This window comes from Egretta garzetta, unplaced genomic scaffold (assembly GCF_000687185.1).
Source record: "Egretta garzetta isolate BGI_Z169 unplaced genomic scaffold, ASM68718v1 scaffold405, whole genome shotgun sequence".
NCBI lineage: Eukaryota > Metazoa > Chordata > Aves > Pelecaniformes > Ardeidae > Egretta > Egretta garzetta.
In genome coordinates this window covers 1,926,212-1,941,748 of record NW_009259854.1, presented here as the reverse complement: position 1 = coordinate 1,941,748, position 15,537 = coordinate 1,926,212, and positions in this window count along the sequence as shown.

Genomic DNA, 15,537 nt, shown 5'->3' with positions numbered 1-15,537 from the left:
AGGAAAAGTCTACGAGCTTTCCAGTGTAAGCGAACAGCAGATGTGTGTGAGGAGAGAGCTCAGTAAGTAGGTATTTCCAGAGAGCTTAGATAAAGTGCTTAATACAATGCCCAAATTCCACAAGTCCCAGCGAGATCTTGAAGCCTGCTACAGAAAAAGCGACGATGAAAGAAAGTCAAAGACAGCGCAGGAATGTGACGTTTCCTTTTTGAACCGTTCCAAAGTCCAACAAACCTTTGTGTGAACCCATCAGTCTGATGAAGTCAACAGCAAGACGCAGCAGGTGGCAGTGGGCACGGAAGGTAATACAGTACCTTCTTGGGGTTATAACTGCATTACAGTCGCCCCGTACTTATTCTGGGGCATTTCCACAGCCTCTTGGCTCATCACTTGCATCAGAATCAAGAGTAAGCACACTATCATCATTTCCAAAATATTGTTTTAAAAGTTGCATCTTTGCATCTAAACAGGCTTGCTCTTTGTCTAATTATCTGAATGTGCACACAATCAGAGTATTATTAAATATTGGGAACACTGGCACTGCGGTTAGCGCGAGTCTTGGGTAAGTAAATGTGTTGTACATCCACCACACTTTTTGCCTGAGGTTCTCACAGCTTTTGCTGAGGCAACTGTCTCAGTCCCATTCATATCAGACAAAATAGCTACGCTTACCCCAATGTCAGAAGACACCACACCGAATCCTAACTAAACTTCACATGATCCTGTAATGCAAGTCAGGTTACCCCAGCTTTTGGGGAGGCAAACTGGGGTCTTGCCCGTGGTTGCAAAGCAAGTCGGTGATACGGTGCCAAAAGGATTCAAGGTCTTACCTCCCCTCCCATTCCCATGCTTTGTTAAACCACGCTCCTATTCTGTTACACGCACCTCACTTTTCGCTGCAGCATATCACTGTTCGGCAGCGTTTCAACAGTAAAACTTGCTTTATGGTTTGAAATACCCTTCTTTGGATAAAGAGAACAGTGATTTCTTCAAAGATACACTCTGGCCTTGCAAAGTTAGTGTTAAATCTCTCTAGCTGAAAGACTATTTATGGTCTGCATAATTATTCTTTCAGCGTATGACATCATCCTTAGCACACGCATAGCCCAGAACACAGTAAATTATTCTCCCTGAAAATTCCTTTCATTACTCTCAGATTGTTAAACATCACCTAGTGGCAAATTGGTAACTGATGTCTGTTGTCTGCAGTTGATTTGCATGCTTATTTCTTTTGTTACGCACTGGGGTCTCTTACCTTTTGTGCCTACAATAGAACTAAAGATGTAAATATTTTAGGATGCAGGGAATAAATTATGCTAGCTTATTTGCTTTTTTCTAAACCTGTATTTATTTACTTTTTAAAATCAGCTTTTTGTATTGCAAACAATACCTATTCACACGATTATATATCCTCTGCTATTACCTCAGCTGTAAAATACAATTTTCTACCCAACCTTTGATGTGGGACTTCAGCCTCGTGTGCAGCCAACTTCTGCCCATAGCCACTCTCTCTGACTTTGCAAAGAAGTGACCTTTTGAAGTTAACACTGTTTTATTCATTCAGTAACACTACTCCAACTAGTTGAACAGTATCAGCATGATCCGAGGCCTCTGAAAGCAAGCAGTTTAATCAGAGCCCCTTATTCAGTCTTTGGGAGTATTCTTCAGAAAGACAAAGCAGGCTTAAAATTGATTTCTTGCAGGACCTCTGAGCGGCTGCTGTAAAGAATAAGGAGATGGCATTGATAGGAGTCCTATGAGGAGAAGCACTTCAACCTGAAGAATGCTGGAATTCCCAAAAGCTGAACGTTGGTGAAAGCAACTACCTGAAAACATAGGCAATGTTTTAATGTTTTTGCTGTTGCCTTTTCTTCCTGGCTTTTGGAATTGTTTTTCTCTTAGTTCCAGCAGTAAAGCCCACATCTGCAGTTTGCTGCTCTCTACCTGGTTAAGCAAGTGGCAAGTATTACACTTTTGTTATGGTGGATCAGGCCCGTAATCTGAACAGTACTGTCTGTAATGAATCAAATCACTTCCAGGGCATTTCTCTTTTATATGGCACAGTTATTTACTTCCATATAAATCATGCTTTTTAGGCACGAAGTGCTGCACTCCTTCCAACACCCAAACAGTGATGAACCACTTGGTCACATACTCAAACAGAGGAGGCAATGCCTCCCTTTCTAAATTTCTTCTAGCTACGCTGTCAATCAACCACAGTTTATATTTCCATTAAATAGGCAGACCTTTCTTCCCTCATGTGTCCAATATATTTTTCTGTTTGGACCCTGACAATTGCTCACCTTGCGACCTCCCAAACAACAGGTCCTGATGTTCTGAATGGCACCTTTATTAGGATTGTTGTTCTAGAGGCACTTCCCTGGAAATTTGATTGAATTTTTAGATGAACACAGATACAGAGGTGAAGAAAGGAAATGTACAAACCTGATTATTTTTCTATTTGAAAACTAGTTTTCCTGCTGTTCCAGACAGATGGAGAAGAAAAAGATGGTACTTAATGAGGTGGGACATATTGTACTTCTTGACAGCACTGCTGAGCCAGAATACCATTTTTCAACATGAAAACCAATGCAGTAGATAATGTGCCTTTCAAACACAGCTTTAAAGTGAAAACCAATACACAAATCAACTCATCTCACCTAATTTTCTCATAGCAATGATAGACTGGTTTGGTTTTATTGCCTACATTTGTATTTATTACTGCTCCCTCTTCCTCCCATTTCCTACCTCTCTCTTTTTTTCTCAAAAGAGAAGATAAACAGATGCTAGCAGAGTAACCCTCAAGATAAAAATACCTAAAAAACCATGCACAATTTCCCATTAATTCTTTCAAAGCATGCTGCTAAAGGAACATGGTCATGCACTGTAACCCTCATACTGAGCTCTGGTCAGTGTGGGACATTGTTTTACACCACCAGAATATAAATGCTGTTCTAACTAAATCAAAAAGCTTATAAAGTTTATAAACTTACAAAATTTAGAAATTCTCTTCTGGCAAGGTTGAATTGTCCTCTGCTCTGAAACTAAAGATTGAAACTATCGGGGGGGCGTGGAGGGGTGGGGGGGTGGGTGTGGTGTAATTTGTCAATTATCTAAAATGAGCTTGTGCTTTACATATAGCTTATTAATTAATATATAGGCAGACCACATCAATTCTGCTGAGCAAATCCAGCCTGCAGGAAGCTTATTTTAGGCATGTGATTTGGGAAGCATGCAGAAGAGAAGGCTCATGCAAGAGCCAGTGCAGTCAGTTGGAAGAACACTGTTGACTGGAATAGATCTCAGAGGACCCCCGATGGGTAACAGTTGGATACCTTTGGCTGTCAGCATTGGAGCTAGCAAAAGCTGTGGTTTCCTACAGTTACTCCCAGCTACACAGAAGCCAGAGTTACCTTGGCTATCAGTGTTCATCAGCAGGTTGGAGCATTTACTGTCTGAGTTCTACAATCCTTCCCCTCTCAACGATCCCAGCGGCTGTAAGACTCTCTTCCCAATTAAGGCCAAATCAGACCACCCCTGCAGCACCACTCAAAAAAACGTAACTTTTGAAATTTCCCAAAGCCAACTCAAATTATTCAACTGTAATTTTGGAATAATTCTAATTTAACTGTTGTCTTTTGTCCCAGAGTTTTCATGCCTATGTGTTTGAATTAGCATTTTCAAGCCAAAACCTAAAAGCCCTTTGCTGTAAGGAACGGTAGATGTTAATGTAAAAGCTAATGGAGATTGTGCTTACCACTGAATAAGGCACAAAGGAAAATAAGAGCCCCAAAGAATTTAGCTTCTAAGGGCTCATTAAATTCAGTGGGACTGCTTCCAAGATTAAATGAACACTTCTGGGCTAAGTATTTGTGAGATCAGTTTCATTTTGCAGACATAAGATACAAAACTGCCCCTTGAGACTGGGAGAATAATTCTGCGTAACAGGAGGCATGTATTCACTCTTACTACACTCAATAGCAAACCTTTAATGAGAGGAGGAGAGCCCTCCAGAGTGCTTTTTACATACACTCACTCACACACACACTTCTAGATGTGAATATAGAAGTTTTATCTTTTTTTTTATATATATATGTGCATGTCTGTGTATGTGACTTCCAGTTACGTAAATGCCTATTAAAAACTGTCTATATTCATATATATATTAAAATCCAATCTATCACTGCTGTATAGCGTATGTTGTAATATGAGATTACGTTCACTAACAAAGCAAGGGGGCGGTTAGAAGACAAAAAGTCTTTCATACAGGTTGCGATTTCATTCTCATGAGACTTTAGAGGTCCCGATTCCGATTTGAGAGTCACACAATCTGCTTGAGTAGATGAAGTAACTTCTCTTTCAGGAGGAATTCTAGCTTCCGCTATGGCCAATGGAGAGTTTTCCTCTGCTTCCAAGAGGAAATAGCCCAGGCCTTGCTCCATCCAAACAGAAATCATTCAGACAAGACTACAGTCTCGCTGCTGATGGTCTTGTAGTTACGTATTTTAAAGTGCTGGATAATTCATAATCACCAATAAAGGAAAAAAAACCCAACCCCCCCCCCACCCAACCAAACCTATTTTTTACATGGGTTCTTTCAGGTGTAGCAAAATTCCCTCTTTCCAACCTATGGTATAATTTTAAATGATCAGTTAGAGCTTTATGAAAGTGGGAAAGTGGATATTGACAACTGCTTCGAGATTAGGTGGGTTAACATTCTGGCAAGACATAAGGAATTAAACCTAAAAATTACAAGGGATTATGATCTGCAGGAAAATCCCTACATCTCACCATTCAAACTTGTTTCTGGTATTAATATTGAGCTCCTACCAGGTTGGGTTTTTCATTTGTTTTAACACTTGAATTGAGATTTATGCAAACATTCCTGAAATAGGGTGAACTTATTATATCTTTTTAAGTAGGAGATTGAAAACTGCCTACACGCCTACAAAATCATCATTGCTCCATCAGTTAAAATTACATCCCATATTGCTCTCATTTAATCAAAAGCCAATCTTCTTAAGCTATTAAAAAGAACTGGCTTCTTGACACTAGCTAATACCAACATTAAACAAACAATCAAAAAGAATTAATAGCTCTTCCAAAAATTAAGGCAAGTGCGAAAAGGAAAAAAAGATTTTAATATAATTGGAGTAGACTCCTTTCTCCAAGAAATAAAAAGAAAATATTAGCAATTTTCAACAAGCATTGGCAGAGCACGCATTAAGAAAAATCACTTAAGAGTTCACCATGGTAAAAGTAAGATAGCATCAATATTTTAGATTTTCTAACATCTGTTTACAGTCAAGATTTTTTTTCTGAAGTACTATAAATTGGCAATTGTTTATCTACAGTAATGGACTCAATTACTGCTTCCCCAGATTATGCAATGAGCATATTCAGTAACTGAGATAATTAAGCAATAAACATATACTTTGAGCTACAGCAAAGCCTTGCCAGCATTAATTCTGCCAAATCAGAAGACATGCACACATTGCAATGTCATTTATTTGCACTTCGTATTTCAGTACTTTGTCCTTCACTGTTCACTTCTGTAATGCTAATGTACTATTGCTTTGAAAATAATTAAAATTATGGTCTGACCACATGCAGCTTGAAGAAATAGGTGCGTGACCTTCAACACTACACAGAAATGCTTACATGCCAGACAGCAAGGTTATGCAGCATTAGATAAACCACCACATGCAAACTTACACACATTATAGATGTCAATACACTAATCAAAATTTTGAAAGACACGAAGATGTGTACACTACAGGCTTACACTACAGATATTTAATTTTTTTTAAACATCTCCGTCAAAATCTCAGTTTAAACACCATCATTTTTCCCCAGCCTTTAAATCTGTCAGGAATATTCTTAATTTCCATTATCTTTTCATGCTTTTTTTGTAGGCCCCACATTTAAGTTGCTGATGGTTGCCTCTGAAGGCCTAAACCTCCTTAACTTTACTATAATCCAGGGGAGAACAAAAATGCTTCACACCATCAAACTTGCATTATCTAACATCTCTTAGAACTCGCTAATTGGGAGAGACAGAATGTCACTGCAGATTAACGCACCTTCTTTCACTTTGAGCACCTGAGTTGAATCTAATCTTCACAAAAGTGACTAAAAATCAATCTAATCTGACAGTGGTGAAATTATCAGGTATAATGATATGCATTCTCAGACCCTTAGCTGGAGAAGACAGATTCCTTGGAACCTTTCAGGAAGGGAATTTAAATGATTTGGGGGGGGCGGGGGGGTTAAATAAAAATCATGAAAAAAACATTTACTTTCAATCATCAAGGATGAAAGCTGATAAAGACAATATCTTCTGTTCATATCAGCCCTTAATATTTGCTACAGGAAACAACACACCCCCATGCCAGAAGCGTGTTGGAGGAAGGAAGGAATTGGGGGAAGGGAAAAACCTCAAAAAGTACTCAGATGCACCATTTTTAATTACAGAGAAACATGCATTGCATTTTTAATGATGGGCTCCTCTCCATTAAAGGAGCAGGGATCTTAGCTTGCTCATACAATGAAATAATTAGCAAAATTCCTTGTTTGCAAGGGGCTGTATATATCCGCCTAACACAAGCAAACAAACTCAGCCCTTTTGCCAAACTCAGAGCAAAGGACATGACCAGGAGAGCATAACCCTGACTTGAAGCTACCTTTTCTTTTTCCTTTCACTCAAGTTTGCTGAGCCGTATTCAACTACAAATTAGGAAATAAAAAGGACACTACAACAGTCTGACACACTTCCTTTTTGTCAATAATCTCAGCAATAATATAACACTAAACAGTGCTGAAAAAGAATCTAGTTTGTTTAAATACTAATCATGCCTATTGAAAAGCTTCAAAGGCATTTGCGAATCTTTTTACTGTATAACATGTCATACTCAACAGCACACTGTTAACAATGTTCTTAATCAAAATCTTTCTTCAAGCAGTAAAATGCATCCATTTATAATTCCAGTATTCCAAAAACGAAGACACAGATGATAAAATCATTGTATTCCGAGCGTTAAAAAGCACAGCAAGTCTATGTGCCAGAACTAGGAACGTAATACCACGATTAAACTAACAGCTTTGTGTTTGATGAAAAGCACAGTTTCTCACGTAAAAGAGAATCATGTTGTTTGCTACTACGGTCATATTTTTATGCCCATAAGCACACAGACAGTGGAAATCCAGTTGATACAATCTATCTGGATTTCCAGAAGGCTTAAGGAACCTAAGCACCTACCAAAAAAATAACGGAGGTTCTTGCACAGATAGAGGACTTGCAAAAAAATAGGATATAATTGCCTAGAAGAGTTAGGGAAGTAAATAGTCCTCACAGAGACCTGTCCTGGGACTTTGGCTGCTCATTGTATTTATAAGCAAGCTAGAAAAGGGGTGTAGCAAGGTGACAAAAGTTGCTGATGCTACTTCATTATTTAGGGTAATGAAGGTGAGGGCTCATAATGAAGAACTACATACAGACCTTATGTGACTTAGTAATTAGGCAATAAACCAGCACAGGAACTTCAATATAGATAAACATAAAAAGATACACAGGAGAATAAAGCTTTCCAAATTTCAAACATACAATGAGTGAGTTGACCAGTATTGCCCGGAAATAGAGACCTTGAGGTCATGACAGACAGATTACGGAAATATAAGCTTAGTGCTCAACAGCAGTCAAAAAAAAGAAAAACAGTTCTTGGAAAAGGAATTGAGAGACTAGAACAGAGAACATCTCTTTGCAACCTGAGGAGTGCCTGCTTCTTAAATACAGGGCGCAGTTTGTTCCCTCCATCTCAGAGAATATACAGTAGAGCTGAAAATGTTCTGAACAGGGCAACAAGGAGAATCCAAGCACCACCTTCCACATAAGAAATAGCTACACAAGCTGGAACTCTTGAGTCTAGAAACAGAAATGTTTAAGACTGAGTAAGGTAAAGGTCTATAAAGCCTTTAGTGGCAATGGAGAGGGTGGGTCTTTCATGTTTCTCCAAGAAGAGAAAGCACCAAATGAAGCTAGAAGGCAGTCAGGTTCAAAACCAAGAGAAAGAGGTGGGTCTTCCCACATATGACTCAGCTGCAGGAAGTTCTGGTTGTGGGATACCATGAACACCAACAGCTTGGACTCGTTCAAGGGGCACTGGACAAAGTCGTAGAACTGGAATCTACCAAGAGCTACTAAATACACAGAAACTGTCTCCAGAACCAGTATCGCCCTGTGTAGTTGCCCTGTTCATACAGTCTTCCCCACACATCTGCTTTCAGCTCCCACTGATGACGACGTACTGGGGTTAAACAGTCTGACCCCGTACGGCCAGCCTCACATTCTCACTTCCCTGTGTGAAAGCACATGCCTTTTACAAATAACGATGGAATTGACAGAATCACAGAAAACAGAACTAGAAAAATTCTTGAGAGGTCATCTAATCTACTCTCCTGTCTCTTGGTAGAATCGGTTGTGTGTGATCTTTTGTGGCAGATGTCTGACTTGTTTTTCAAAACCTTCAAAAGAAAGCTATTCTATTGCGAAGCTGGCCTTCTCTGAAAAAAAGCTCTTTGCAATATAACCTGAATCTTCCTTGCTGCAAAGTTAATCCCTTTATTTCTTCATTGTTACAGACATGGAGAGAGATGGTCCCTCCCCCCTTGCAGTGACCTTGCATGTCCTTGGGACCTATCTGCCAAAAAGAAAACCCAAGCCCTCTCAAATTGTAGTCAAATAATAATTGAAAGAAAAAAAACCCAACACCACACTAACACCCCCCCAACACCGAAATTCCTCTACATATTACCCACTTGAGCGCATCACAGAAAGTAACAAAACAGATTCTTCTAGTAGGGTCATTACTAATACAAGAAAAAAACACGAACGCGCGGAGTATGGTTAGCATATAAATAATGGCCTATACTGCTCAGTAAATTGAGTTCATCTACAATGGGCACAGAAAAGACTTTTCTCCTTCCTTTTCTGCAGAAACCTCCTCCGGCCCCCTTCTCCTCCTTACGCCACACACATAATCCAAATTCTCCATCACTCTTCACAGGTCACGCTTCCTAGGCCTCAGAGCGTCCTCTTATTCTCTCCAAGAAAGATAGGAAAGATTTGGAGAGAGTCCAGAAGTGTAATTGCCCAAAGCTAGACATAGCATTCAAATTGAGCCTAACCAAAGCTTTGACGAGTGAAAGGATTACAGCGTGTGCCTTGTGTGACGTTTATGTTTCAAGGCAGTGCAATACCACTGATTCATACCCAGCTCATAATTCACCCAGGCTCTGCGATGCCTTCTACTGCAACTGTTACCCACTTATTTTTACCCCAGCCCATGAGTTATGTTGTTCCAATAATTTAATTTTTTTTAAATTACTTTTTTGTCTTGTAGAACGCTTTTTCCCCCCAAAAGAGATGATCTTTGGGAGAATTTCACAAAAATTACACTGATGCTAAGCCATATCAATCTGCTTCTCCTGGTCACCTCACATGGTCCCTACGGATTTCCAAGGGTCAACTTACCAGACTCTTTTAAAGATCACTGGCTGTAAAAATAAAGTATGAATTTGTGTTTGCCTGTGCTGATTTAATTATATTTTTAAAAAACAAAACAAAACTCTTCTCTAAAATCTAATTCTGTCCTCCAACTACAGTCTCCTCTTGGCTTGGTATCACCTGCAAATTTAGTTTGGGGGTGTGTGTGTGTGTGTGTGTGTGTGTCTACCCTATCATCCGGTTTGCATAGCAGAAACTCAGCACAGCCTCTCACAAACCTTGACTAAGACACTGGGTGCAGTCTGACTAGTTCTGCACCCGCCAGAGTGGTTTATCTAGCACCTGAATTCCCAGTTTGCATTTGTAAAAAAAAAAAAAAAAAAAAAAAAAAAAGAAAGAAAAAAACAGAGACTGACAAATAACCACCAAAGTCAAGATGTTATCAAGCAGATGTCACACACTGGTTGCACTTTGCATCTTCATCTTTTGGCTTGGGTTTTTTTTTCTTTTTTTGCATCAAGAAAATAATAGCGAGCAAAACAGATAACATTCACAGATGGCCCACCAACACTTAGAGATACCGTTGGTAATATTAACTTACTCTAAAATTATATCCTAGTTGCAATAAAAATACCACAGCCTTAATCTACAAGCAAATGCAAAATTACTATAGAACTAAAAGTGCTATAGGACTAGAAGACTTGCTCTAACAAGCAGAGATGCATGAGCTAATCCCTGTGAGCAATTTATTGAGTGACCTCAACCCCTCTTCTGTTAATGAATTCAATGGGACATTTTTATTTCTGTGAATTTATTCTTTATTTAGAATTATTAATAAATTAATTATGTGACCATGCTCAGTCTCCAGATCGCTCGCAAATTATTTGCCGTCGCACCAAGATCTTGTTCATAAATCAGATTACTTACTCAGCTAATCCACATTTTTTTCAGTCTACAAACCTACAGCATTTTCAAGGTGGTTACTGCATTAAAGATTACGCAAATGAGTATCATGACATTTTTATCTTTCTCAGCTGAGCATTTCGGAAATCAAGAACTTGTTCACATGAATAACTGCAGACAACATTCATCACAATCTGAATGCAAACTAAATAGGGAAATTCTTAACCCATTTTCACTTTCAAAAAGATAAGATTAAATCTAATATGATAAATTAATTCATAAATCTTTTGAGACAGTGGGTAAATATGTTAAACATTGCGTAATAAATAATTATCCAGGATATGCAGAATACAGGGTTCCATTAACTACACAATGGCACGTTTCTTCCTTTCACAGTGTATGCAAACAGAATAATGCTTAAAATCCAAGTCAAATGCTACGTCATTTTTTTTTTTCCAGTGTAAAACTCTACCATAGTGAAATCTGTATTTAACATAATCTTTTGGGTTACATTTCTCTTGCCTACACACTGTTTTGGTTAAACTTGCCAGACACGGCATGCATACAATTTTTGGTCAGAAGTCCACACTTCAGGTAACAACACCGATGAATGGCAAGCGTGCTGCCACCATAACTTTACTGAGTTAGTAGCAAAAAATTCAAATCAAGTACAACGAAAATGCAAACAGAACAGCACTTCGACTCTTCTTTTACTGCTCATTTCTCATGTGTCAAATTCATCACATTAAAATAAACTTTGAGAAGGAAAGGAAAATGGCAAAAAAAGGCATTTCTAAAGACCCTGCTTCTCTGTGTTATGAAGAATGTAGAAATGGCTTTTTCAAAACTTCTAGCAGGAAGATTGCATTGAAAGTTAGATATTTGATGTGTGCAGTAAAAAGGCCTTTAATATTACAAAAGTAGCCTCCTTAATCCAAAGTTCAAATACCTATTTTAAAGGCTTTCGGCATTATATTTAAACAAAGCTAGTGCAGTGCCTGCAGCTGCAAATTGCAGGGAACAAATGCAAATCACAAGAGTTCACACTGCAGGCTCTGAAAAGTCAAAGCCTCCAAGTACTTTTAAAGAATAATGTACAAAATGCCACTAGACCTCACAAGCTACCCTGCAGGAATCCATTCCTTTTTACCTGATAGAGCGGTGAAGCTAAAAACTTCAATCCTTCCTTTTTCCAGAGCCTCCACAAAAATGCAAATGACACCCAGAAAACACATACACAACTAACAGGAAAAAAAAAAGAAAACGTTGTGGATTTTTTTGGTTTTTAAATAAAACTTAAGTCTTTTTAAAGAGTTAGAAACTTGCAAATTATAGCACAAATTGCATCCATGCAATGCTGCTGAAGATGGATAAATTAACAGAGAAGTTGTCTGACAACGTTGCCAGGAAATTGTAATGGTACAAATTACTATGCAGCCATCACTAGGAGATATTTCTAAACTGCCACAACTTCCTACATTGAGTTCAACCTACCATCAGCAAAAAGTTAGCCCTACTTTGTAGATATGAAAAGAAATGCAGAAAGAGCTTATGTAAGAATTTTAAAACCTTTATTTCAATTCACTGGTATACAGAGGAATGATGTATATTCTCTCACACCATTTTAGATACCTAATAATCTTATAAACTGCCATATGGTCAATGAGCGAAGCTAAAATTTCATTTTTAACCCACCCATTCTTCAGGTAGTACAGAAGTAAGAATAGTAGGAATGTTGAAAGTTAAACTGCCAGGTAGGATGAGAGATTTAATTTCAAAGCTTGGAACGGAATAAGTTCACAGTTGTGGAGACCGGCCGTCTCCTTTTGATGGAGTGGAAGAGTACCAACGCATTTGGTCCGAAAGCATCCAAGGCATTTGCTCCCACACAGCCTGACCTCAGCAGCCGGAGGGCGTCCCACTGCAACCAGCTGCTCTGCTGGGCCAGTCCACCAGTACCAGTAGGGAGGGAAGCTGGCACAACTCTCCCCTCTCTAGGAAGCCGCTCCTGTGGCTGGGAGCAGCTCTGACGGAGCGCATGCTGCCCGCACCGCTTCTGCCTATGGGTCTTCTCTATCTGCTGTCCCTGCACTTCCAGATACACGTTACTGACGTTCACAATGGTAGGCCATCCTCCTCCAGGTCAGGTCAGTCCTTGCTGTCCTGGCGGCTGTCACTTTTCATACAAGTGCCCCATGCGCTTCCCAAACCAAACCACAATTCATTCCAGCTCTGGCTGTGAGCACTGCTCTGTCCCAGAAGCGTGTATTGTTTCAATGTCAATGTTGAAACATGTGATAGAGCACACATTTTTTTTTTTTTTTTTTTTTTTAAATCTGCAGCCTGCAGAGGGGCAGAGCATGGCTTCTGGGGGCCTCGCTATCTCTACTCTGCTTTATCCTAACTCATGCTAAAGATCTTTCTGCTGGTTTCCCAAGCATTTTCTTCTCTCATCACTTTCTTCCTTGATTAAAATAAAAAAATTGAATCTTAAATTATCCTAATCATGAGGTCTTTATATGCCTCAGCAGCTTCACACTGGAGTAATTCCCCTCTGCATGATGAGAAAACTATTGCCAGTGATTAATTTTCATTCAAAGGGTGGAAAAAAAAAACCCAAACAACAAAACCAAAACCCCACCCCACAAACCTGGGATAGGAGCCTGAGAACTCCATCCCTATTTCAGGAGACTCCTGTACTTTCCCTCACATATTGTCAGAAAAAGTACAAGGAGCCTTTCCAGTTCACCGAGACTATTACTAGCAGGCAGGTGGGTGACTGCTCCCATCAAAGAGCATGCAGGGTTATTGCTGAGCTGTATTTAATTTTCTTATTAGCAAAGCAGCATATAAAAAATAGACCTTGCAGTACTAGTGAGGGAAAGTGTTCACCTCAAGCCAGGTTCAAAATGAACAGCAGGAAGAGCCACATCACACCAAGCCAAATCAGCGATTGCAATTTGCACTTCTTCAGTCGAGCCCTCGTCCGTAGGACAAAGCAACTGCCCATTTAAGCGTGTAACAGGAACCTAGCAAGATACATATTGCACTTCCTCACCAGAACACCACCTCTCAATTTTCAGCAGGGCTGGGTGTGGACAGCCACTCTAGGAGTGGGGAGAAGGCAGCCTTGCAGCTCCACAGCCCTTCCCACATCCCCAATTCTATTACTCATCCCCTGCAGACACTCTCACCGTTTACATTGCCATTACTGCTATTTTCCAATGAGTTGTAGGCTTTCTGGGACTGTAAAGCATTTGGTTACCGTGTAAAATTGCATTGTACTTAATATTGCTGCAATACACACGGGCCTTGTGATTTTGTTTTTAGTAAACTGATTGATAAAAATGGGTACAGATAAGAAAATGCCTGGCTAAGTGCTATTTAAAAACTTTCACAGCATGTTATCTCTCTGCATGATTCACATGCAATGTCTACTCTGCAGCAGCATTAAAGATGCTCCACTCAGTAAAAACATTCCTATGATAAGGTACGCTTTCTTTTTAATTGGGCATGTCTGGGAGCTTAGCACACAGCATGTGCGTGGGAAAGAGATGGGACCCAGCCCTGGGAACGAAAAAAGGCTGACTAAGACAAGATGAACGCTTTGAGCACACAGCAGATTTGGCTTTGTCAGGGGACACAACTCCCCTGCAATTCCCAGTGCCCCTGCTAATTTCAAACTCAGGTCACCGTCTTGAGCATGCAGCAGGAGGCTGTCATCTGAAGCGAGAAGTAACACTGCGTAGCACACATCAGCCTGAAACAATCACTAAGGGCAAATGCGATTGTGTTTACCAGCCTGCTCTGCAGTGCTGCTGGCAGCCTGCACGCTCAGACAGACAGACAACCACTACAGTTGGGAAGGAGAAGATGGGGTGCGGATGTTTGTACAAGGCCTTGCTTACGCCCTTGTAAAGCAAATCTTGTCCCACTTTTCTGCCACATACACAGGTGCCTGGAACACAGCCTGGATGCCCAGGCTTTTGTCCTCAACTCTCTTTCAGGCCACCTTCAAAGCTTTTGTTTTACGCAGCACTGCCTGGCACCCCTACTGTGACCAAGCTCAGTCCTCATTACAGAACCGTCTATAAACGTGACCTAATTTTTATGCCTGAATATCAACTTCTTGGACCTCTGCCTCTCCACAAGACATATGCTGGGGCAGGATCTCATACAGCTGCAGCTAGAAACCTAGGAGTCAGCCACTGCACAGAGGTAGCTCAAACAAGTATGGTAATAAGATGACCAGTATATTGAATGCAGGCGTACGCAACCGTAAAGAAGCTAAAACTGGTTTTATCAGCCATCAAGCAGCTTGGTAACTGTCTGCAACCCTGTGTTACCACCAATCAGTTCTCTGGGGTAAGGTATGAAACAGCACAGACAGCAAGAGGACTGTGAAAACACTTTGGAGGGCAGTCCGAATCACCACAAATGATTCTGATACATTGCTCCGGTACAAAATTACTCCAGATTCCAATGTGAGTAAAAATTGCTGGACCAGTTCCCCAGCCATGTCAAAACAGGGCAGAAGCAACCAAATCCGTAACAGTATGAACTACCCAGAAAGACATTCAGTATCAGTTATCTGTGGTCATTTTCTGAAAGCTTTAACAACTGTAGTTACCTGCAACTTGTATGTAAGAAGATTATACAGTGTAAGCGTTGATGATCACATGGGACGCATCAATAGGGTCCTCAGAGCTCATGATGTTAGTGCTGAAGGGTGCAATTAAAACCAGCCGGATGTTTTCTCAAGGCAATTGGGAAAAGCTGACACATTTGAGACGCACAGACCCTTCTCGTGGTCTGAAAGCATTTTGCTTAAGCTTTACCTCACTTTGGTCAGGCTTAAGACAGCATCTGCCTGCCCCCACAGCACTGTCCTCCAGTGCTCCGCGTGCAGGGGCTAGGTCCCCCACCTCCCAAACTACAGCTTGTGTTCAGCCGAGGCTTACACAGCTTCGTGTTTCACGCTTCCCGCGTGACTGCAGGCTGCAGGACTCGAAAGCCCCTGCGATGCACGGGACTCAAGCCTCGCACGCTTACTACTTCCTACGGTTAGCAAACCCAAAGCTTGCCACAATTTGTCACCTCCCACGCACAGGGGCGCCGGGCCGAGGCACCCG